Here is a 27,019-nt window from a genome sequence, read left to right on the forward strand (position 1 = left end):
TTCCCACATGCGGTATGTCCCTTGCATACTTGGCCTTTAAATTTCTTTCCTGTAACTTTTAACAATAATAGCTGATGGTGTAGATTTAAGACCTGACACTTACTTGGGAGAGGTACTTTACCTCGACATCTCAAGTGCCACTACTTCCTGGGTAGAATTTGAATTGAAGTGGCCAATAGAGGACCCTCCATCATTCAATACCACCTCAGTGCCAGTGATACAGCCACTGCAACTTGGCTTAGTTTTTATTCAGCTAAGACCATACTCTATCGCTCTGATTAACATGGGTTACAAGGGGAGAGGGGACTGTGGCTGCTGCTGCCTGACAAAGAATGGCATATTTTTATTCTATTGACTGATGCTACTCACAGCTCTGAAGCCAATGTATTCCATCTTTTATTGAAGGATTAAAGGAAGGGATTTGCTGATATGGTAACTGATATTTATTGTAGCCCTTCAAAACACCTGGTGCTGAAATGGAGGTAGAAAAATGAAGCTGGACTTAACTGACCTCACACAATGAGGGAATTTCCCCTCAAGATTATGTGCAGAGGCCCTGATTTTAAGATCACTGATGATTCCATAGCCTCACAGCTTACCACTGCTGCAATTGCAGCTATCCTACCAACATCAGAACTTCCACATTTCATTCCCACAACTATTACTGCTAACAAGACATCTTTCCCCTTTCAGCACCCTGGTGTTGATTTAAGTTTTGTTTTGTTTTTCCCTTAAGCACCATGACCAAAATTTTATGATGAAACTACTTAAAATAACATCTATTAAATTATAATGATGTACACATAATATTTTGTATACCTTAATATTAATCATCACATTTAGTCATAAAAACAACTTTATAAACTAAGCAATATTATTTACTACAGATTGTCTAAACACTGAGGCCCACAAAGTAACCTACCCAAAGTCATTCTGTTGGTAAGTGACAGAACCTGGATTCTAATTGGGTTTTCAGAATGAAAACTTCTAGCCACTCTACTAGAGTAAACAAATTATTTTTTTTTCCACTGGCAATATTTGGATTTGAAGTTTAAAGGGTTCACAAATGCAAACATGCAAAAGTACTGCTTTGCACAATGAGTAGTCAAGCTGTACAGTGTATTGCCCTGTAAATTTGCCAAATTAGGGTAAATTATGCAACAGGAAAAAACTCACCCTGAATTAGCAGTAACTAAACATTAACAGAATTGTTTCTTGCTCTTGTAGAGTCCAGTGGGAAATGCCTGACCCTCCATATGCTGCTTCACCCTATAATGACTCAGGAAACCAAGTTATGTCTGGGTTGCCAAAGCCAAGGGAGAGCAGATGGAGAATTCCCCTATTTTTAAGGCCCTCAAGTGGAGAGTGATAAACTCACACCTGCTCACATCTGTTCACAGCCATTAGCCAGAACCAGGTAGAAAGTCCCAACCAAACCACGGGAGGCTGGGAAGTACAGTGGTGGGGGGTGGGTTGGAGGGGAAGGATATGCAACTCTAAGAGGACCATCTCCTCAGTTTATTTCTGGAAAAATACAATTCCTTCAAGAAAATTCATTCAGTCATAAATTAATATACCCATAAATAAGAAGCCAGGGGAAACAGGACAATGTTCCCTCAGAATCCAAGTCTCTTGTTGACTTAGGCAGATCTTTCTTTTATCTGAAAACTGTGTGATCTTGATAAATTTTCATGGCTTGGCCTTCTGCATTCCTAAATGATAATTTATATAATTAATAATGAAGGGAGAGAAGAGACGCCTGAAATCTTCAAAATCTCAAATCTTGTTTGAGGTTGTATGGCTTGCTTCTCTTTATTCTTTCTTTCTTTCTTGAGAAAAAGGAAAAAGAAGTTTTATTGCTTTATTAGCAAAGGAGTTGCTTTACTATTTCTAAATATTAGGGAATAGAGGAAGTCCCCCCTCTTGGGGATCCACATGAATAAACAAGAACTGTAATTGGATCCTGTGACTGTCATTTGTTTGAACATCTAACCTACAAGAAAGCAGATACCATAGAGCTTGCTAAAGGACAGACTTCTACTTTACCCAGTATTTATGATATGACAACATTTTTTCATGATTCTACCTTTGGAAATAATTCAAGAAAAGTAATTTACCAGCAGAAGGCTGAAAGCTAGAACTGGCGATTCTTATTAATACTTAATATTATTTTGAGTAGAGGACAAAAAGAATTGTGTTTTAAGCCTCCCTAAATATATCTGTCTCCTAGAGTTCTAAGTCTTTTATAGTCAATCTTATACTTGGACCTGGCAAAGAGAAAGGGGTTGATTTTAATGTTTGGGTGAACAAAGGGCACCAGAAGTTCTCAGAACATGGAGCTGTCTTGCTTACACATTAGCCACCTCAGTCAGGCTGCATAGATTCTTGGCCTCGCTGTGGGAGGTGTCTCCTGTGCTTGTATGCCTTGCACCTTGGTTGTGCCTGCATGCCTTGCACCTTGGTTGTGCCTGCAAGCTTTGTCTAACAGTAGCACACATCTTTTGGTTCAAACTCAACTTTAAATACTGGCATTCTTCCAAAAATATATACAGTATGATCTTAAGCTAACTGTGTCTTGCTTATTTTCCAAGTAGAAAAGTCCCCAGTTCCACTATTTGTAGAATTTCTGTTGTAGTTGCCATCTTTCAAGGCTTTTTGTCCAGAAATGCAGATTTTAAGTGCAGAGTCTTCATTATGTCCATTTCTTGCAAGTGCCCCCACTTGGTAAGTAGGATAGACCACAAAATTACTTTTTATACTATGCAACATCTCAGTGTACAAACTATTTTCAGGAAGATAAGTTACCTGTGAATGATCATGCACTTATCTTTTGCTACCTTAAGGCTGTTCTCTCTAGCCAGCACATTACATCATCTTTTCTAGCTTTATTTCCTTTTTTATCATTAATCCTTTCTTCCAATATTGTACAAAGGAGTCACTGTCCCCTGTCTTTACTATGCACCCACCAAATCAGGTTTGTTCTCATGAGAAGTGCTCTATGTTGAACCTTTTTTCTAGAGAAAACCTGGTGTGTGTGTAAATATATAAATAAACATACATAATACACACACTATATATATTATATGTATAAATATATATTACATATATATATATACATATATATATATTTTAATTTTTTTTACAATATATACAAACATTCTGTTGTTGAATAATCTATTTCATCAGACTTTGTTGTGAGTCAGGTTGCTTCTGAACATGTGAAAAAGTCTCTGAACACTCTAAGGAATCAGGGAGATTAGAGTGTACCTAAGGCTGTGTACCTGGGAGGAAGAGGGAGGTACCTGTAAGCAAGAAGCTTGGTAAATCCTGTTACCTGAAAATGAATGGCCTAAGCTTGAAAGTTAGGCCCTGAGAACTAAAGAGGACATTTTTCCTTATGCCAAATGAAGCTGGGAGAGAAATAGTTTTAATTTACTTTCAGAATATGATCGTGGGAAGAACTGGCAATGAGAATTTGGAATATCCAAGGAATTGAGCTAAAAAAAAATTACAAGCTTAGTTAAGATTGAGACATAGAATAAACAACTAGTAAAGACCTGGCCTAAAAGGTTAGCTGTATTAAGCTACTTTATGTAACGTGACAGTTTTTCCTTTTTTTTCAAGTAATTCACGACTTTTATTTTGTCACTCTTGTTGCCATTTTTAGTTCCTCAAAACTTGTTTAACCTCAAGCCTGAGGCTCAAATAGAGAAAGCCTCACTATAACTTTAAAGTGGATCTGTAGGGAAATGTTGATCTTGTCTCTCACACGTGACCAGGGCTAACCACGTGCAAACAGAGCCAAGGCCATGTGCACAACCAGCTCGTGATGCAGCTCTCCATGGTGGGATTGAGGCCACAGGCACTCCTGGATCTCAGCCAGTTACAAAGCCAAAAGTTAAACAGCAGCTGATATGTTTGTGAGAAAAACCCAGTTGGAGGAATTTCTTAATGACTGCTTTGCCACTGTGTATAAAGATACAGCATCAGTGGTATCAAATACAGTTATTTCTTTATCACCACTATTATTTTTATGGAAGACCTTTCCAATGGATCTGGTTTTGCATTCCTGTTGATTTCAAGAGTTGCTTAAAGTTTCCAAAAGTTAATCTGGTAATCAAGAAAAATTTTCCCTTTCCTTTGTTATTTCACTTCCCCCAAACTAGAATCTTTTCGTTTACCAACTAGGGGATTCTTTTTATGCAACAGGAAAATTTGCTAACTGAGTCATATTTTCCCATAAATGGCAACATGAGCTGTCCTGTGATATATTTTTAGATACTGGATTAGTCTTAGAATGTGAGTTCTGCACTGTGGGAAAGAATGACATGACCTTACTAAGATTTGAACTCTGCTTTCTGTCACCATGGTTACCACTTGATCATCCTAACTTGCATACTTGGAATCCAAAGGAACGAATCAAAATAATATTCTCCATAGCAGACAGGGGTCAAAATATAAAATGTGTATCTCTTTGTATGAACAAATATGAACCATGTATGGACTATAGGACAAAAATGCCTGCAGGATAAAAAAGGGACAGAGATGTTTTGCCAGAGAATGCAAAATTTAGGCTGGTCTTTACAATTTATTATTTAAGGAATGTAGGTTGCAGAACTGCTTGAGAAAACTAAAAATATGATAATAAATGCAGCATTCCAAATGTTTCATGCAGCAGGCCATATGGAGTATATTTTACCTGTACATGGTTGCATTTTAAAAAATCTTGTATTGCACCTAGCTCATAATATCATACGATCTGAATGACTATCTGCATTGGCATTATATTTTCTTAACATTCTTTCTTTCAGATATCATGTTTGCAGCAGAATAAAAATAAGCTTCATTAAAAGTTTCAAACCTTATCTTAAAATGTTTGAATTCTAAGATATCTAGAGCACAGCCAGTATTCCATAAGAGTTTATCTGTTTTTACCTTTCGAGATCATAAGTCCATGGAACCAATAGCATGATTTCTATTCTTTCAAAATGATATGTTAATGATTTAATTTTGGGAAACAATATTTTAATTAAAAAAATCAACAAATAACTTGCAAAGAAGCAAAGTTACTCCCATGCAATGAGTCTTGATGATCGTCATCTAACATTTTTATTTTACAGAGCACACCTTACCTCTCAGTGGTAATCATAGCAAAACTGTATATTTGAAATATATATATATATTTAGGTTCTTTTTTAAACCTTCTAAAAGGGAAGGAAGAGAGATTGAAAATACAATTTCTATATTCTTGAAAGGGAAAACTTTTAAAGTTCTTCTGTGTTTCAGGGATTATAGAAGTTCTAATTAGGGATAAAGCTCAGTGGACTGGCAAATGCCGTACCATTTTTTTTTTTTTGATTGTGGCATTAGTGTGCATTCAGACATGGGAGGTGGGTGAGACTGTGGCTTGCTGTGGGGTTTAGATGAGTAGGACCTTGATTTCTCTTGAAGGGAGGAGTTCAGCCCTAGAACACTTGTAGGAGGCTGAGCCAGGACTTCCTTTCACCAGGCTTAATGGCTTCATTCAGGAAGAAGTGATGCTGGACAGTTCCCTCCCACATAAGCATTGAGTGCCCAGGAGCAGGCCCAGGACTTAAAGGTCAGCATAACAACAACAACAACAACAGCAATAACAACAAAAGTGATGTTATTGTGATCTTGGACAATCATTTTCTCCTTTTTTTCATCTTTGGTTTCAAGTTTAAGTAATATCCTTTTCAATTTTTCATTTTTATCTGACCCTATTTGTTTTTGCAGTATTTATTTATTTATTTATTTTGGACTGAACTCTGGGAGGGGCACTTTGTCACTGAGTTACATCTCCAGCACACACCCTGCCCCCGCTTTTTTTTTTTTTAATTGGGAGACAGGGTCTCAGGAAGTTGCATAAGGCCTCGCTAAGTTGTTGTGGCTGGTCTCAGACTTGCAATCTTCCTGCCTTAGCTTCCTGAGTTGCTGGGATTACAGGCATGAGCTGCTACATCTGGTCATTTGCAATCTTATTTGTTATAAAACTTGAATTTTGGAACCAGGAATTTTGAAACAATAGCAATAGTATCTGGAAGAGTCAGGAAATGAGATTTCTCAGCTCATACTCAGATTTCCTTAATGCAGAGCACACTCAACATGCTCAACACACATATACTGTGGCCTTTCTTAAGATTCCACCACTCCTTTGGGTAAGATAGTTACTCTAAGACTGGTGTGTGTGTGTGTGTGTGTCTGTCTGTCCGACTGTCTAGAAATCTAAATTTTAATAAACATAAAAGATGTTTCCAGAGCAGGTAGTAACTGAGAATTACTGACATCTGAAGGAAAAGCTATCTTGCATTTGTCTATTTTATCAAGTTTCAGTTACTACAGCTGTGCAGTAAACCACTTTAGTGTGTCGTGGCATAAAACAGCCATCTTATTATGCTCATGGATTATGTAGTTCATGAATTCGAACAGGGAACAACAGGGGATTTTTTTTCTCTGTTCCATGATGTATGGGGCCTTGAAAACTGAAGGTGACTCTACTGCTTTGGGATGGATTCACTTAGAAGTTTCTTCATTCACATGCCTGGTAGTTGGTGAAGGCGGTTGGCTATGACAGCTACACATTATGGCCTCTCCATGTGTCTTTTCTCGTGAAATAGTTTGGATTTCTTTACAGCATGGCAGCTGGATTCCAAGAGCAAGCGTCTCAAGTGAAAAAATGTGTACTATTTCTGTAACCTACCTCAGAAGTTTCATAATGTCACCTCTGTCATGGGCAGAATCAATCGAGGGTTTTACAAAGATCTGTCCAGGTTTGTGGACTATCAAGATCATGCAAGAAAACCTCATGGAATGAGAGGATTGTGATTGTATTTGGAAAATAGAATCTTCAACAGAGACCAATAATTTAATTCAAAATTGTCAAAAAATCAGTAAGGACAACTAGGAGCCCAATATGGTTGACAACATTATAACTGAATGCTTTTCTTGTTGTAAATGAAAATGACTAAAATATCCTCAGTCAGATGAATTAAATTACATGGAACTAAGAAAACTCACAATATCACTGAGATGCTTCACCAATCTTAAAGAAATATGACTCTAGGAGACAGGGATACTGGGAAATTGGTATATGTTATTGTCAGTCTAAAAACAGGGAAATGATGGTCTTTATGAATGGCAGGCTAAATAAAATCATAGAGTTTAATAAATTAAAACCAGATTTTCAAAATCAAAGTCAGGGATAATATATAAATGTTACAAATGTGATACAAAGTAATCAGATCAGAGCATTTTTGATGGCTATGTCTTGTCAATACCTAGAGTCACTGTTAAAACTACATTAGGCAGCCACTACTATTTTTTCTTTTGGGCACATGAGCTAAAAATCTATCCCTTACTTACAAGTAAAAAGTGGAGTTTTTAGGTGCCAATATAACATCAATAAAAATGAATGATGCCATACTAACTTTATTATTATTATTATAAATTTAAAAGATGAACAAAGCAAGGTTCAGCAATATTTGTGGTATAATTTGGCTTATATCAAGAAATTTTACACGTGCTTGCTCATGATATATTTGGAGAAAACATGGAAACCATTAGTTGAACACAAAAACAATGGAAGATACTAGTTACTGGTAATGATAACACCTCAAAAAGAGTGATGACTTCAACTCAGTTGAAATATTCTGTGTTCAACATTTTGTGAAAGATTGGAAACATTAATGGTACACTAATCACATTTGTAGATGACGTAAAGTTAGAGGAGAACAGATAAATTGTATGACAATAAGAGTCCAAAAATATCTTGTTATGTTTTATCTAACAAGATGAAATTCAACAGGACATATAGCTTTCTAACTGATTTTTTAAAAATACAAAAGATATAAACTTGACTTTACAATAGTATGTGTTAAGAATACTTCTGTATTTTAATTCAGAGTTAGAATAAGATCAAGTGGTTGATTTTTTTTCTCAAAAGAAAACAAATGCCCCACAAATCCTGCTGATAATTCTCTTACTCTTCCTTGCTCTGAATATAACTGAAATATTTCATTAAGTGGAGAACACTATAACTTCAAGAAATAAAGAAAAAGCAGAGCATTATCCATGACTTGTGCTCCATAGAGAAAAGAAAACAAGAATATTTCTTAAAAATTTAAGTCATAATATGTGCAAAGCTTTGTGCTAAGAACTTTTCTCATATAATCTAAATCTCACCAAGGCGATTAAGGTAGGTATTATTATGACCACTTTGTATGTCAGGACATTGAATCATGGTGCTTTAAATAAAGGGTATATAGCTGTAGAGTGGAAGAACCTGAATTCTAACACAAGCATTTTGCCCAAAGCCCCTACTCTTAATAGCTATGACAATGGTTTGCAGAATTTTAGTTTATATGGGCATCGTTGTGAGGAACTTGTCGGTCCAGATTTTCACGTCCCAGTGTTCTGAGACAGTGGGACTTGTTGCTTTAAAATACTACACAGAGACTCTGATAGGATCATGGGCATATAGGTTTGTTTTATTCTATACCCTTGCTGTCGTAGTTGCTTTAATCAGAAGAATACATTTGGAGTGGTTAGCCAGTATTTGATCAACCTAGAGAAATCCAATTATCTTTATCTTCAATAACACCAAAAGTTTTAAAATTTGACTAATAAATATTAGAACTGGGTGTTTCTTCCTAAAATCAGCAGTTTTCATTATATGTGGATTTCCTGGAAATATCAGAGGGACACTTGCTGCTCTTGCTAGCTGGCTCAGTAGTTCTGTGTCCTCAGGAGTGACTCCCAGAGCTTGGATCCTCAATGGCCAACCTGGAGACTTCGTCGTCTCCTGGCTCTGAGCAGAGGGCTGAATCTTGCTGCTAGAATTGCCTCCAGTGAACTGTCCAATGGTAAGTTCTGTCAGAGAAACTAGAGTAACAGAGAGCTATAGCTCCACTCGCTTTTGCCACACCAGTGGTATAGTTGTTGAATGCTTGCTGAGAAGTTGGGATATACCAAGATTCAGCCTGAGATTTGCTTTTAAAAGGGTCTTGTAAAGCAAACCCAAAACTTTCACCTACAACTAACTGTGGAAGGGAACTGATATTTGCTATAAACCCTGAAAATTGTGTATAACCTAGTTGAATTAGGTTAAGACTCTGAATAAATAGAAAGTATTTTAGGTGATTCTGGCTTGAGACATACTGCATAAATTTGCAATCTCCTTGATCATTCAAATGGAGAACTAAGAAACACCTGGCAGTGAATTATGGGAGGGTTTCCAGCATGGGACATGCAGCCAGGTCTTCATTAAAAAAAAATAAGTTAAGTCTTCTATACAGTTGAGATTCAATCAATTAAAAATATACATGTATACATACAGATATCTCCAAATCTCTGTACATATTATAACATAATCTGTTTCTATGTCATTAAAAACACTGTAAAACTTAAAAAATATTTTATAAGAATCATTTGTTCTAGTTAGTAAAAAGAAAATTTTGAGTCTCATCATACTCTTAAAGGCCCACAGCAAGACATAAATTTTTCTTCTGATGTCTCTCACTGAACCACTGCAAAGAGCCCCCACCTGTGATCTACCATATTTCACTGCATAATTGTTGCCACCATATGTATCATGTTATTTTCAGTCCAAAATTGGTTTGTAATCTTCCATTGCATAATCATTGCATGATATAGTTCTGTTCCTCACACTGCTTACAGATTAAAAAAGCAGCAATGTATTCTCCTGTGACATGTGGATATGCATTTGTCTTCTCATGCACTGGGAGCCACAGGTCTACAAATCTTAGGGCGCATGTGCTGTCACCATATTTCCAGTAAACACACATAAGTGGTGCTGAAGATGGTGTGTCAGATAATGAAATCAATGATAGCACAGAATCTTTGGTTTGACATGATGAAAAAGTGTTGGAATGTTTTGTAGGACAACTTATAGTAATAGGTAAACATCAATTCTTAAAATATTTAAGTCTGTTGCTTCATACTTAGACAATAAATGCAGTGAAAATAATGGGCCTTATGCACAGCAGCAACACTATATTTTGTTGACAAACATTTCATTGATATCCAAGAGTGAAGGAAGTATTGAATATGACAAAAAAGTCAAATAGACACATAGAAATGAGCTATAAAACTAGTGTGTGAAGCACCTGAATACAAAATAATATAGAAGCTTATGAATCTTGAGGAATTCATAAAGCATAGTTAGTGAACAAGAGATGTGGCATATATACCAAAATCATTAAGGAAACATCTATTCAAACCTAAATGGAAAAATGACCAAGGAGATAATTTTTGGGGGGGAGGACTAGAAATTTATATTGAAAAAATAAATAGAACTCATAAGTTGATAGTATGGATTTTTAAAAGTTTAAACTGGCACCTTGTTTTTCACAAGACTAGGAATTTCCACTGGATTTACTGAGACCATTTGTATGTCAGTGCAGTGCAGCACCAAATGAGGTCATGTCTATTGTTCTCTGAGAAATTGCAAAATGTTATGATGGCTAAAAAGTCATCAGAGGAGGATAAGTTATATTATGTATAGTTTTAGTAGATGTAATGATAACATACTTGAGTTATTCAGCTATGGTAATCCATACATGGAATCTTGTTGTGTCATGATTGACAGACACTCCCTACATTCTTAAAGAACTGCAGATGACAGTGACTACATACTGTTTTGTTACTGTTTGTACTATGTGGCCTTCTTTAATAATATTCACTGATTTTAGAACAAATGCACATTGATTAGTAACTCCTTTATTCACAAGATAATAAAGGTTGCTAGTTTAATATATCACTTGGTTTGTTGCTATTTTAATGTAGATTTGACATCCAATGTTAAATATTCAATTCAGTTGGTTATTTGGTGACATAAAGATCAAACAACATTTTGACTGAAAGTTTAGTTCTCAATCAGTTGCTTGGGGCTTTCCCCTCTAAAATTATCAATTTTATTAAAGGACTTCCTGTTTTGTGTATTGAAGGTCCCCAGTGGGTAGAACATAAAGAACAAGAAGGCTTTAACAGTGAAAAGGACTAGGAAATTGGGGAATGGTGCTTTGGACATACTATGTCAAGAAAATGGCAGAAATGCTGGTTTGCTTTCCTGGTTTATAGTTAAGAAAATATATACTGTTTAATCACACCATTCAATGGAAAATTTCTTTCTATTTACTAGTAATAACTTTAATGATGAGATAGTGTTTGAGTTTTTTCCTTTTGATTTTTTTTGCTATTGCATGTTATATTTAGTAGAAACTAAGTTTAAAATGGTATTTATAGAGATTATGTAAAGTACCCATTCTGCTGTGGTAGCCCAATTCTTCAAATTTACATGCTCTGTGGACCAAGAGCAGCTCTAAAATTGCTCGGCTGTAGAACTTGTCAGAACTTTGGAGATGATCTTGTCCAACTCCATTTCACAGATGATGAAATCAAGGAGGAAAAACATTGAGTGACTTGGCTTGTGCTTGCTGTTGGCAGAGCCTGAACTAGACCCCAGTCTTGCCAGTTGCCAGCCAATGCCTTCTTGTTTTGTTTTGAATTAAAATTTTTGAGATCATTTTACAAGCAGTTATAAGAAATAATACAGAGATCCCCTGTAGCCTTTTCCCAGCTTCCTTGAGTGATAACATCTTACCAAACTATAGTATAATATCACAACCAAGATATTGACTTTGGTACTGGCTTTGATATCATCAACATACAGAACATTCTTATCACCATGAAGATGCCTCGTGCTACTCCTTTACAGTGGTAAACACAGTGCGATCATCCAGTGCACTAACCATTGACTATATCACCAATTTCTTCTCCATTTCTGTGGTTTTTAATTTTATCTTATAGAAATGGAATCACACAGCATATTTGGATTTTTTAAAATGCAGTATAATGTTCTACAGATTTATCTAGATTCACCTAGATTTTTGTGTGTACCAAAAGTCTGTTCCTTTTTATTGCTGAATAGTATGGGTGTATCACACCAAGGCTGTTTTCATAGAATATTTTTGTTCTGATCTTTGGAAATCTGGCTAGCTGTATTTTCAGAGTTAGAGAAGAAACAGTTTGATCTCAACATCATCACTGTATGTTTGGAGAGACTTGGGAAAGGTAATTATAAAGGCCATAGAGACCCATGCAGTATAGAGGGTCTTGGTGATTCAGCATCTTTGTTTTGTGATGAGAGTGACATGGACATGCGGAAGGGTCTTCATTCTTCAGAAAACGTTTCCTGAGGTGTGTGATTAGAAAGGGCTTCTGCTACATACAGATGGTCTCTGGCTTACCATCTTTCCAATTATGAGATTTTTTTTGTCTTTACCTGGTGCAAAAGTGATACACATTCAATATAAATCATACTTTGAATTGTGAATTTTGATCTTCTCCTGGGCTGGTGATAAGTGGCATAATATTCTCTCACACTGGGCAGCATCAGTGTTGTTACACTGTCTTGCTAAGCTGTGATGTTTGGTAGGCTAAATGTGTTAAATGCATTTTTGCCTTAATGTTATTTTCAACTTGCAATTGGTTTACCAGGACAATAACCCCCTCCTAAGCTGAGGAGGAGCATCTGTGCTGTGTCCACGGGAAGCAGCCTCCCCAGGGAGCTAATATCTCAGCTATTAAACAGGACAAAACAATTGCAGACCTCATCTATGTGTCACAAAGGGAATTTGCTGGTGCCAGTTGTCATTAATGAAAGTGGAGTGAGGCCAGAAGACACAAATTAGCACCTGTCCATTCTAAATGTGCTTCAGGTTTTTAATGACCTGAAATAGCTGAGATTTGGCTCCTGCATTAAACCCTGAAGTTGGATTCATTATAAAGGCAAACTGCTCCTAGGTGAAGAATTCTTGAATCAAATTTTAGTCTATATCACAGTGGGCTGTATGGCACTTGCCCTAGGGCCATTTGTAGGCCTACTTAGTGGTAAGAAAATCTCCATATTTTCAGACCTGTCACTAAGGAGATGGGATGGTCACCAAGCCATGGCCCATCCATGAGTTCTAACCATTTAAAGATGACTTGAAGAGACTTAGGGGAGAAAAGAAGAAATAACTAGAGAATCATAGAATTGAAAATATCGGAATAGAGGAGAGCACAGTTATTTGAAAAATTTTATATAAAAACATAGACTTTGCAAACATAAACCAAGTAGAGAGGGGGATATAATATAGTATACAAAGTCTGATAGACAATCATTAAGAAATGTTCCTTAATGTAAAGCAAGGCACATATGTCAGATAAACACCAGAAGTCTTGAGAGCCAGAGGATAGATTTTTGAGTTTGAGTTTGGGAGAGGGGCTTGTGTGGGACTCTTGTGTCTGAGTCTGAAGGCACAGTCAGAAAAAAAATCTCAGGCATTCATAAGGACCAGAAAGAAGGTAGTGATTCATCTGGATTTTTATTTTCATGCCAGCCATTTTAATTTGAGGTTGCCTGTCTGAGATTCGGGTAATTTAGTGTTCTTTTTTTTAAAAAAAAAAAAAAACTGATATATTTTCCTGCCTGTATTGTGAAATCCATTGTGAAGTTGAGGGTTGATCACACTGGTATTAAAAATGAATAGTTTGTAAAGTCATTTCCTGAGGTCAGAAATAATTTACTGTTCTTTTCTAAGTCTGGCTGCTTGTGTCTCTCCAGCTCTGATTTCATCTCGCTGTCCCTGCGGTGCAAGCTGGCTTTGGAATTTGCTCACAAGCACTTAGTATGGTATTTATGTAACTTGTCTCCATCTCTGGCAACCTCAGGAGATCTGTTGTCACAAAGATAAGTCAAGACATAAGAAGGATCAAAACATGCTGGGCTGTTGGAACAGGCAGATGTGATATTTGGGGTTGGATTATTACACATTCCCTTTAACTTTCCACTTTGCTGGGTCACAATTTGATTTTATTCTGTTCTAGGCGTTGAACCCAAATCACTCTATCCTTCCCTACCTGAAGTCCAGAGGGCCACTTCAGGGTGCCCTCAGGCTCCTGTGGCATTATTGTAGGTAGAGTGATCACACAATTCCTGTCTTTTGGCTTCAGATTGTACAATACAATTTATCAATTTGTTAAAGCACCCTAGAGAAACCAGTGTTCTCTGGAGGTGTACCGCACAGTCAGTTGGGTGATATGCCAGGTAAAGGATGTGACACAGATGAATGGCTTTTCCACAGCTGCCTCCAGCACCACTCTTGGCAGTGTATCAGTGCAGAATCAGTCCCAGTCTCCTAGAGAACAGTGGATCTCATAGAACAGAATAGAATGGTGGTTACAAAGGGTTAGGTGATTGCATGGAGAGGAAAATGAGGAGAAGTTGGTCAAAGGATATATAATTACAATTACATAGGAAGAAAAAAATCCTGAATGGCAAATATAGACAGACAGAAAGGAGATAAATGATTTTCTGGACTCAGAGGATGGAAAGAGGAAGAGAAAAGTGGGGAATGACTGCTACAGGTAATGCAATTTCTTTCTTCAGTGATGGGAATATTCTAAAATTGTTGTGGCAATGTTTGCATAACTTCATGAACATTCTAGCATTGGATTATGTATTGTAAGTGCTTTTTCCTTGTCCCATCTCCCACGTAGGAATGGGAGCTAATGACTGAAAATTGATTTTGAATTGATGGGTGCTATGTGCTTGAAAGAATGGTATTTTCCCATCCTCCCTCAGAAAAAAAAATTTCACTTTTTTTCTTGTTTTCAGCATCTTTTTGTAGAGAAAAAAGACATAAGATGCATATACTATCAGACCCATAAACTCTCACAAATAAGTTATTTTTTCTTGGAATTGAAACCAAGCTTTGCCACTAACCTTAGGCAAACTACTTAGCCACTGAATGTCCTAGTTTTTTCTCATCTGTAGAGGTAATAACACTTATTTCACTGAGTTTTCATAAAGACTAAATAATTTATAAATGTATTCTAATTATCTTACTGCATAATAACTCCAAAGATAGTGACGTAAAACAGTCACATCATTTTATAATTATTGCTTACGGTTCTACCAGTTGATTGGACTCGGCAGGGTAGTTCCTACTCAGAGTCTGCTATGCAATTGCAGTCAGATGGGGGCTGGGGCTGGGATCATCTTCACCTTGATTGGTCTGTCGGTTGGTTTCAAAACTTCCATTTGACCTCTCCATGTGGTGAGGACTTCATCACAGCATGGAGGTTGTTTCTTAAGAGCTATGTTCCAATAGAATGATGGTGGAAGATGAATCACTACATGAAGTTGTCTCAGATGTCTCATGACATCACTTCTGCCATATGCTATAGGTTAAAACAGTCATCAAGATCCATTCTCACTCAAGGATAAGGATCATAGATCCTATCACTCAATAAGAGGTGTGCCAACATCACCCTCTAAGAAGGGCATACAGGAGGAGGTAACTTGTGGAAGCTGATGTGCCACTTAAGGAAGAACACCCAGACCAGTATCTGGAACATGCTGAATCCTCACGTGTTGGCCAGCATCAGTTACTAGATTATAAACATGCTGACCCCCAATGGCACCCCTAACCACTTCTTATACCAGTCTCATTTCTGAGGAAAACTGGAGAAAGCTCCTGTATAATCCTGCCATTTTAATACTGCCACTATATACCCGTATCCAAGGCTCTGTGAGAGGAAACCCCCAAGTCCAAGCTACTGCATCCTGGAAGTAAATCTTAAGATAAAGGACAAGAAAGAAATGCAGGCCAACCTGGGAATGTACCTAGTTATTTGGTCATATCAAGGTGACAGCGATGTTGGAAACCAAGTACATTTCACTCCAGCAGAATTTATCAGAAACTTGCCTAGCCAACCCTGCATAATTAATCTCTAGAAAGAGCTAACCAAAATCCCATCCTCATGTTCATTGAGACTTGTAAGCTCTGGATAAAACTGAGTAAAATTTTCTTTGGCAGTGGACAGAGTCCCTCTGAGTTCTGTTAAATACCCCTGAGGCTAGTCACCTTGTGGATGTCCTGGGAAACCTTTGTTTGACTTTGAGGTGACCCTCATTTGAACCTGAATCTCAAAGGCAAATGGATTATGTAGCTTAGTCATGGGAACACCAGTCCAAAGCCAGAGCTTTAGGGCTTTTGTCGCAGGCAAATGAAACAGAGGAAAAAGCTTCTTGCATGCCATCTGCTTCTTTCTAGACCAATAACAGCAGCAGCTGCAGCAAGACTTGGGCCCTGGGCAGTATTGGCAGACAGTAGCAGCTTTCCCAGATGTATCTGGTTCCTGAATATTCCCCTTCACCTTTTCCTGATATACTGTCTCCCACCTTAAAACAACAACACAAAAACCAACCAACCAAACCGTATTCTCATTTCAGTTCTTACAGAAGGAATCTATACAACTCTGAAATTTTTAAACATAAACCCAATGAAAACATAAGAGTGTCCCTAAAAATATTGAAATGTGAAATCACTTGGGAGGTCTCTACTGCCTTTGTGGACCTCATTCGGCAACATGTGACTTTGCCGAGTTTTTTCCTGGCTGACATACAACTCTTCTAAAGATTCTAATGGAGTTTTGGGGGTTAGACTAACCAGATAAATTTTATGATGAGTCAGTAGTTCATGGTGGTTAAGTCCTTGAGGTTAGGATGTACGGAGTTGATATTGATATGAAGAGAGAGAAAGAGGGGGAGAGGGGAAGGAAGAGAGGGAGGGAGAGCGCGAGCGAGAGAGAGAAAGCAAATAGACCATACCTGCAGACCTACAGATGAGTCAGGTTCTCACTGGATGGTTCCATGGGCTGGTAGCATCAACAGACATTCTGGGAAGAACTGCCTTTTTACAAGTTGGCTGTGGGAAAAATTAGAGAATAAGAGAAGGTCTTGGGCAAGGGAATGATTTTAATTAACTCATGCTCAGAGAGACCAACAAAGGATGAGGAAGAAAAAAAGAAGACTTAAAAAAATAATGGGAAAATTTATTGTATGCGTTATCATTGCCATTTAAGTCTAATACTATGCTATTATTGCCCTAGGCTGAAATTTTTAAAAATCCTAAACCACAATAAAGATTAATTATATGATAATTTTACAACATATGAATCCTGATTTGGATTTAGCTAAAGGCAACACTAAGGTAAGAATTATTTGAGAAGCAGTAAGTACAGTGAAGTAGCAGGGGAAAGTCAATACAAGTATGTCCAAGCATTGTGATTATCTAGATCTCAACCCTGCTGGGGACCATTGAGGAACCATTTCTAGAACACCTCAGAATTGTCTCACATAAGGCTAGGGGAGCTGGAGCATTTAGTCTTTGACTCCAGTTTATTTATCTTATCCATTCATCCCTCCACTCTGGGTTGAGAGAAAGAGAGATAAGAAACTATTCAGAAAAACATAGATGGCCTGTTCATGCTTGATCTTATGAGAAGTATTATTTCACTTATCTGAAAGGAGATATTTTATCTCTCTCCAACTTATCCCAAGACAAGAAACCCCCAGAGTTTGTTCAGAATGATAACTGGCTGTTCATTCCTCCCCAATGTGGACTTTGCTTTTGAAAGAGACAGTGTACTATGCCTCTACAAATGTACCTTGCTCTCTCTGGATCCGTCCAGTACCTGAAACTCCTGCAGAAGAACAAAGTAGGATGTCCTACGGCACTGAGACAGTGAACAGAGTCTTTAGAGCTGTGGTCCCTTTGAATAAGACTAGGAACGAGGAGAAGAGTCTGTGTTGCATTATATCCTGGCTGTCATCCTTTTCAACATGCTCTACTAATTCAGAGTATCAAAGTATATAAGTGCCTCATTCTCTGAATTTTCAGGTATTACAAGGACAGTGGGAAATCCTCACACAATAAGAGAAGCAAAAGATTATATTGTAAAATTGAGCAGTAATCTTAGATTATTTTCCTTTGAAGACAGTAAAAACTCAGACAATGAAGACAACCGCATAGCTTTGAGAGAAAATATTGTGATCCAAGAGTCAACCTTTAGTTAGAGTGCCTTTTGTATTTGAGGACCACAGAATGATGCTCTATAATATCGATTGACTCCAAAACTTTTCTTCTTCCAACTTCTTCCAACACGTCCTTCTCAAAAAACTTTCTGGACTATGTCCTCCATCAGGACATGAAATAAATACATGTATGTGTGTGTACACACACACACACACACACACACAGACGTACACATGTGTTCCTCCCTCTTTGATATATCTGTAAAGTTTAAGACATATTATTTCCTGAACTTCATTCTTCTTCAATCCCTTAAACTGAGGCAACACAGTTGGCAAATAAACTGAATAGGTGTACCACCCCCAGGAATCGTTTTAAGGTCTCTTTTCTGTTAAGCATCAGGTAACATGTTATGCAGGTGGGGAATCAGAGACAGAAAAATAAATATCACAAAGAACTTTCCTAATATCCTTCATCTCTGCAATCAGCAACTATTGATACAGGAAGAAATCTTAGATATCAGAGTATCCAGCTCTTTCTTTAGAGATTTGTTCAAAGGTTAGAACCCAAGTCTCCTGAGTCTCAGTTTGCTGGTTAAAAATTGTGCCGTGGGCTGGGTGTCATGGTGCATGCCTATAATCCCAATGGCTTGGGAGACTGTGGCAGGAGGATTGCAAGTTCAAGGTAGGCCTCAGCAATTTAGTGAGGCCTTAAGCAACTTAGTGAGACCCTGTCCCAAAATAAAACATAAAAAGGGCTGGGGATGTGGCTCAGTGGTAGAGTGTCCCTGGGTTCAATCCCCATTTAAAAAAAAAAAAGTTGTACCTTGTTTCTTTTTTTTTTTTTTCCTTCTTAGAAATGAGAACTACAAATGATGAAGCATGGTAAAGAGATAATGAAGTCCCAGAGGGGCCTCCTGATGAGGCCTCTGTATTCTGTGGTTTAACTAGTGGTCAGATCAGCCCATGTGCACCTCTTGGCCTTGTTCATGAGTCCTCCATTAAACCTACTGTGCTCTGGTCCAGATTTTGTTTCACTGTCATCTTCTGAAGTAACTTTCTTTCTCTATGATGTTTTGACATCTCTTGGAAGGTGTTCTTTCCTTTCTCCTGACAATTTCTATCACTCACTGCTCAGTCTGAGTTGCCTTATGCTCCTCCTAACGGGTTTATCTCCAGAGGGTATTAGATGCATCTTTGAATGTGTGCCATATGCTCTATTTCCCTTCTACTTTTGTTTTTTAGGGCTTACTTCAATTCAGGATTATTAAATGGTCTTCAGATTGAACATCTTGTGCTTCAGTTTGGGTCTGATTTTTTTAAAAACCATCTTAACTATTTTTAAGTGTATAATATACTGGTGTTAAGTGTATTTACCCTGTTGTGCAACAGATTTCCAGAACTTCATCAACTTGCGAAGCTGAGATTCTATACCCATTAAGCAACTCCCTCTTTCCCCTTTAGACTTGATTTTATATTAGGGGTTAACAACATGTACTGATAATTCTCAAGATTGCAATCAGGGAAGGAAACTGCTCCCAAGACCAAGTTTTATAAGAAAATGAGGATATTAGAATGTTTATCTTAAAATTTAGAGGGGGGGGGGAAACCCACATCCAGAATAAACCATCATCTCTTTGGATGAGCCTGCCTGCCTGCCTACCTACCTACCTACCTACTGGTTGAATGATGCTTAGCCTCTGAATCTTTAATATTTTAAATTCAAAACCATGATGGCCATGAGTGATGTGAAGCATACGGCAATCAGAATTTTTTTATAGCAACTTTAAATAAAATTATAGTTACAACACCCACTACTGTTGGTGTTCTAACTTTATGCACTTTCTATCTGTGAGGCAGCCCTAAATCTTTCTGTTCCCAGAGGAAGCCTGCCATCTGTTCATCAAACTTGGAGTAGTTGGAAGGAGCAGCTGCAGTTTCTATCTGAAGCTGAATGTGTATGTGTTAGTCATTAAGAAAAAAATTTGTGCTCCTTTATGTTTTGAGTCATAACTATGCCATCAGTTGGTCCCAACAAAACTGTCAATGCCAATCCCACGGGAGCAAGTCTGGGTTTTGTTTTCAGCAACTTTCCTGCTGGATCTTGAGCATTTCATATAAAATTTCTTCTCTTTATTTCCATCTAAAAATGCTAAATGCTTCTTAAAAACTCACCTTTTTCTCCTTGTTGAGATTGAAGAAGCAGCTTTTTGGTCTCCTTGCTTATTGTCTCTGGGACAGAAGGTTATTTTCAACTCTGGGATCAAAGTTCTTGAAGCAAGTGGCTGAGTTAAGGACTTATGGGGACAGGCTTTGGAGATCAGTTGGTCCTGTGTTCCTTAGACTTCAGATTTGCTAAATTTGCTGTGTTTTTATATCATCTATTACTTACTTAATGTATACTGAAGTAGATTCTTAGATTAATTAACTTTTGTTGGGGAGCGGGTACCAAGCATTGAACTCAGGAGCACTCGCCCACTGAGTCACATCTGCAACTCTATTTTGTACTTTATTTAGACAGGGTCTCACTGAGTTTCTTAGTGCTTCACTTTTGCTGAAGCTGGCTTTGAACTTGCTATCCTCCTGCCTCAGCTTCCTGAGCCACTGGGAATATAGGTGTGTTCCACCATGCTTGGCAGGTGAATCCACTTTTAATACTTATCTTTGTTCTACATAAAAATATCTGCAAAGTACATTTAGATATGCCACAAATATTTAATTTTATAATTAAGTTTTAAAATATGAAATTTATAAGTATTTATTACCCTTAAATATCATTAAAAAACATACAGTCCATAAAATAATGGAATAGACTGTGTGCTACCTAAATTTAATGATTCACATTTAATAATTCTGGGAACAATGATCTAAACCATCTCCATCAATTTGGGCATGTGGAAACTGAGCTTTAGAAAGTATAAATGACTTTATAAAGTCTCTTAGATATTGGAATCCAGAGCTTCTGACTTCCAGTGCAGTTCTCTAAGGCATGGAAACACAGATGAGAAAAGAATTCTGGGTGATTACATTTATTTGGAATTTAGTCTGGAGAATTTCAGGAAGATGAGATAGTTTGGAAATACAGTTTGGGAAGATTGTGGAAGTCTGTGGAGTCAGGTATAGGAGTAAAAACTTTTCCCTGAACTACAAGGTCAACCTGAGAATCCAAGGAACATCTGGAAGTGTAGGTAATGTATGTGGAAATGTGTGGATATTTGGAGTGAGGAGTAGGGAGAGTCCTCCATAAAATGTTAACAATGTTTTTGGTGTCGGGAACTATTTTGTTTCTCAAATAGGAGAACCAAACCATTTTATAAAGATCACTTTTGTGCAATATGAAAAGTGGAATGGGATGAGGATAGCATATAGAGGGAGAGACCAGAAGGTGACTGAAGTAGTCCCAACAATGGGATTTTAGAGAGTCATTCTTTCAGGGTGGACATAGGAAGGAGGACTTAGGATGAGAAGGACTTAGTAACAATGAATTGGAGAAACTAATATTCATTTTCATTTTTTTCCGGAGGATCAGTCATGTTGAGTGAGAGTATATAATGCAAAGATTATCAAAATGACTCCAGACTTTCGTGTGTAGTTGTGTGTTTGGAGACAGGGTTGTTGGGGGGGGGCAAAGCAGGGAGAGGAAAAGATAGTAAAAGGAGGGGCTTCTGCAACATTGAGGTGCTGTTGATTTTGTAATTATTAGAATACGTGGAAAGGGCTGTTTTCTAAATTACTTTTCCTTGAGGATTAATACTTTTAAAGTAACTCTTGGTAATTACCCCTGTAGGAGTTCAGTGCCCCAAGAGTGAGAAGCATATTTAACAAACAAAGCAGGCCCTATGAATCAGGAACTGTGCTGGGTGCTTTTGGAGGTTATTTTCCATGCTAATTATAACTGAAAAGGATAAAATGACAGACATCAACCCAGAAAATTGCTCCTACTGAATAGTGAGCTATGCAGAATAAGGATTTATTAATTCATTTATCAAATGTTTATTGAGCATTTATTGTGATCATGGCTGGTGGGCACTAAAACCACAGAGAAGTCCTTATCCTTAAGGAGGTTACAATCAATTAAGAGTAGTAAAAAAATACATGAACTATTTACATACACATGTGCAAAGTATTTACATACACATGTGCAAAACATGTTCAATTAAGTAATAAAAATAATCATACATGATGATTAATTATATATTATGTGATGGCTTTTATAAAGAAAATCCAGTGCTTTCCCTGCCCCTGAAATCATTATCCTAATTTTTTATCACAATTTTATTGAATACTTGAAAAATGTACCACTCAAGGGATGATATAGAAGAGTGAACATAGAAAGAGTTATCCATTTGAGGACATATTGATTGATGTAGGCTTCACTTTGAATGAATTGCTTTGAATCTAGCTCAGATTGCTACTGATAGAAAGCCATCACAATTATTATTTAATATTTTGAAGGTGACACTTATATTCAAGAAAATGCTTCATAAATAACAAGCTCCTATAAATAAAGAAGACCAGTCTGTCTTAGGAAATTGCAATTTGACTATAAGTAGATAAGAATAAAGGAAAATAAAAGGAGAAAGATTCAGGAAAGCCAGTGTGAGTGGGCTGGCTGCAGGTGAGAGACACTAACGCAACGTGACAGCAGACAGCAGGCTAAACAGAAAGCCAAGATTATGTTTGGGTAAACTAAGGCAAAAGCTCAGGTTTAGAAAACCAGGAAGAGATGAGAACCTTGTGTCTTTTGACTTCATACTTAAAACATGAGAGCTGCCTTCTGAAAAATGAAACAAAATCGTCCTCTAATTTATTAAAACTGATAATGTATTTGCATGCAATTAAGGCAGGAATTTAAAAAAATCACAGTGGAATCTATTCCCTTAGATGCTATTGATTTGACATAGAAAAAAAATTATTGTTTTGAACTTAACATCTCTTCCTGTATTGTTTAGTTGTACCCATGGCAGTAGAAAAGAAATTAAATAAGTAGATTAAATGGTGCCGCTCCTTCTCAGATATAAGACAATGAATATCCCAATGAGTCTTTTTAACTGCTCAGTAGTAGTTTTAATAACTCTCTCAAAGATGGCATTTGCAGCTAATCTTCTGGGTTACCGTTCTCATTACTGCAGAAACAAGACTTTAATGAGAGTTACATAAATAACATCAAGTTCAATCTGTTGATAACATGCACATTTGTTTAGCTACTTCTGCAAAAACAAAAAGCAACAACAAAACAAACAAAAAACCACCCCAAACTCAGCAGCTAACAGCAGTAGTTATTTGATATTATCATTCTATGGCTACAGATAAAGTTCAAGTTGAGTGGTCTAGGTGAGCCTTGGATGGGAGTGTCTGCTTCACATGTGTCTCATCCTGTGAACTAGCCTTGGCATGTCCTTCTTGTGATGATGGTAGAAGTCCAGAAAGACAAGTGAAAACACATCATTACTTCCCTCTTATTCTACTGGCCATGTCATATGGCTGAATCCAAAGTAAAAGTGTGCAGGTCAGCTTTCTGTCACTGTGATAAAATACCTAAGAAAATCAATTCTAAAGGAGAAAAAAACTTTTTTTCAATGATTTTTAGACCATGGTTAGTTGGTTCCATTACCTTTGGACCTGTAGTGAGGAAGTACATTAAGGCAGGAGCACCTGGTGAAGAAAGCCACTCACTTCATGATAGCCAGGAAGCAAAAGGGAGGAAGGAACTGAAATCTCCATATCCCTTTCAAGGTAAAACCCCCAATGACCTAACTTCCTTCCACTAGGCCACGCCTCTTAAAGGTTCCACCACCTCTCAACAGAACCACAGGCTAGGGACCAACCCTTCAACACATGGGCCTTTGGGGGAACATTCAAGATTCGAACTACAGCAGAAGGGATGAGAAGATGTGACTACATACATAGTGGGAAGAACTGTAGTTATATGCAGGGGATATGGATGCAAGGAACTGCAAACTGGGGAATTTTAATGTAATTTCATTGTATAGTTTGGGTAGGATGTGTCCCCAAAAGCTCATGTGTAAGACAATACAAGAAAGTTCATAAGTGAAATGATTGGGTTATGAGGGTCTTAACCTAATTGATGTATTACTCCACTGATAGGGAGTCACTGAGTGGTGACTATAGGCAGGTGGGGTATGGTTAGAGGAGATGGGTCTTTGGGCTGTGCCTTTAGGGTCTGTATTCTGTTCCCTTGTGAGTAAAGCTCTCTCTCTGCTTCCTGGTGCCCCATATTCCCAACTGCTTTCCTCTGCTACACTCTTCTGCCATGATGTTCTGCCTCATTCCAGGCAAGAATGGAGTTGGTCATCTATGAATTGAGACCTCTGAAACTGTGAGCCCCCAAATAAATGTTTTCTCCTCTAATTGTTCTTTTCAATTTGATTACAGCAGTGAAAAAGCCGACTAAAAAACTCATTGTGCTGAGTTAAGCCGACTAAAAAATTCATTGTGCTGAGTTAATACAGATTTGGGTATAAATTTTAGCTCAATTTTATAATAATTAAATGTCTTAGAGAGGTTACTTAGTGTTTTTGAATCTTTATTTACTCATCTCTGAAACCAGAATAATAAAATATTCAGATTTTGTTTGTAAAACTTATGGAATTTAAACTAACCTAGCTATGTTTGTTCTTTTCTTTATGTGTATACAGCCATATGTCTGTAATCATCAACATCTTGTGGTTATGCCCATATACTATATATATATCTTGCTCAGGATTGCTTCTATGGCTTTTCAAAGACACATTTTATACACACACACACACACCCCGATGTGGAATTTCTCCCCAGTTATATGTGAAGCCCAACAATGCAAACCTAGATAGGTGGGAACATTTTTCTCTTGGCCTTGGGAATCACGATTACTACCATATTAACATATTTTTTTTCTGGCTCATGCTTTTATTTAAAATTATTAAAGGATTTTTCCGTGAATAATGAGGGCTTTCCAAATGTACCTCCCAATTTTAACATCAGACTAATCTTTTTTTTTCTTTTTTAAGAAGGAAAAGCTTATTTTGGTGCTCATAATTTCAGAGGTCTCAGTCCAGAAGTGGCCAGCTCCATTACTCTGGGCCCAAGGTGAGGCAGAACATCATGGCACAAGAGTGTGGGAGAGGAAAGCAGGTCAGGACATGGCCACCAAGAAGGGGGAGGGGGAGGGGGAGGGAGGGGGGGGGAGAGAGAGAGAGAGAGAGAGAGAGAGAGAGAGAGTGAGAGAGTGTGTGTGTGTGTGTGTGTGTGTGTGTGTGTGTGTGTGTGTGTTAATTCACCTTCTGGACAAAATGTAAATCCCAAGGGCACACACTCATCATCTGATGTTGACAGTGACATCTTTGTCTTGTTCATTAGGGAGGGCATCTACAACTTCTTCATGGGGACTGTTTTATGAGGGTATCCTAGAAAGGCAATGACATGAGTTAGGAAGCTAAGTGAGTCATGCCTCTCACCTCTTTTAATCCTCACAATAGCTCTGTGAGGTGTGCACTAATATTTACCCCATTGTACAGACACCTACTTTAAGGCTTTAAACAGTTGGGTATCTTTCTCAAGGTCATGTAAACAATAAGTTGTAGAACCTGGTCTCAAATAAAGATCTAATTCTAAACTTTATATTATTAATCCTTTTTTTTTCAAGAGCAAGAGTGCCATAATTGGGAGTTGCATTTCTAATTTAAGATTTAGAATCAGATCTTAAAATAATGGACTTAATCTTGGCTATCAAAAAATAGAAGTACAAGAAAGATATCTAAAATAATCAAAATATTTTGAGTTTTATGAAATGTATGTATATATTGTACACAGAATTCTCCTACATATTAAAGATATATATTTCAGATAGTAATTCAGGTCTACAGTATATTTGACTTGTTGCTAACCCACTAGTTATAATGAAATGTCACTGAAACATTAGATTCACAATAATTTTTGTTACTTTTAAAAATATTTAAGCTCCTTTTGTAAATGACTTGAGTGGTCTAGCTTCTTTTTTCTAAAGCAAGTTGGAAGATTCTGAATTAACATTTCCCTTTTTGCTTCCTATAGAAAGTGAAAGCCCTCTACATTATTTGCTTTATCTGATTTTGTGCTCCCAATTGAGATCATTCTTTTCCAAGGTTGTCTTTGAGCATCTTAAGACTTGAGGTCTGCTTAAAGATTTTAATAATGAGAATCTAATAGAAGAGGCATCCCTCCAAACTTATTCACTTTTTAAAAAATTATTATTACTGGGGATTGAACCTGGGGTACCACTGAGCAAGCTACATCTTCAGTCCTTTAATTTTCTTGATTTTGAGACCAGGTTTCACAAAATTGATTTGGGCCTCACTAAATTGCTGAAGCTGGCCTCAACCTTGCCATCTTTCTGCCTGCCTCAGCTTCCCAAGTCTCTGGAATTACAGGTGTGCACCACTACGCCCAGCCAAACTTATTTATTCTTTAAATCTTTCATTCTTTGTGACTCCCCATTCAATTAAGAAAAATAAGTAAATAAATAAATTTAGGGGTCTAGGTGTGAAGTTATATGAAGGCAGATTTCATGGATATGAACTTTCTCTTAATCCTACTGGAAGTCCCTTGAGTCTTATCTCCCTTTGCTTTCCTGAACTATTTCCCAACACGACTCATGTTGCTTGCAAATACAACCAAGAAATAAGCAGGCAAAATTAGGGAAACATGAAGATTTATAGGACTGCAGAGTTCAGAGTAATATTAATATCCAGAATAAGCCAAATGTGGGGAGAGTTAACTGCCACAATTTAGTACCTAAGCTTCCTCTAATCAAATGGGGGAGCAACTGATGTTCTTCTGGAATCTTGTGATATGACCGTCTGGTTTTCATCTATCCCAGACCACTGCCCCTCGATATTGCATACACCTCCTTGACTCTGCAGTCTAAATGAAGATTTTGGGACTCTTTTGTGGGCTTTTTCTTTTTAGTTCACCCTGATTTTGTTAGCCTATGTTATACTCTAACAAGGCTTTGCATATCATTTATATTCCAACGATGTAAGCTTTTCTTTTTTTCCCCCCTATTTCTAGCTTGGGTATCTCTTTTAAGTTTCAGATCTGTATATACAACTGCTGCCTTGACAGCCCACCTTGATAGCTCTC

The sequence above is a fragment of the Urocitellus parryii genome, chromosome 10 (assembly GCF_045843805.1).
Source record: "Urocitellus parryii isolate mUroPar1 chromosome 10, mUroPar1.hap1, whole genome shotgun sequence".
NCBI classification, from domain to species: Eukaryota; Metazoa; Chordata; class Mammalia; order Rodentia; family Sciuridae; genus Urocitellus; species Urocitellus parryii.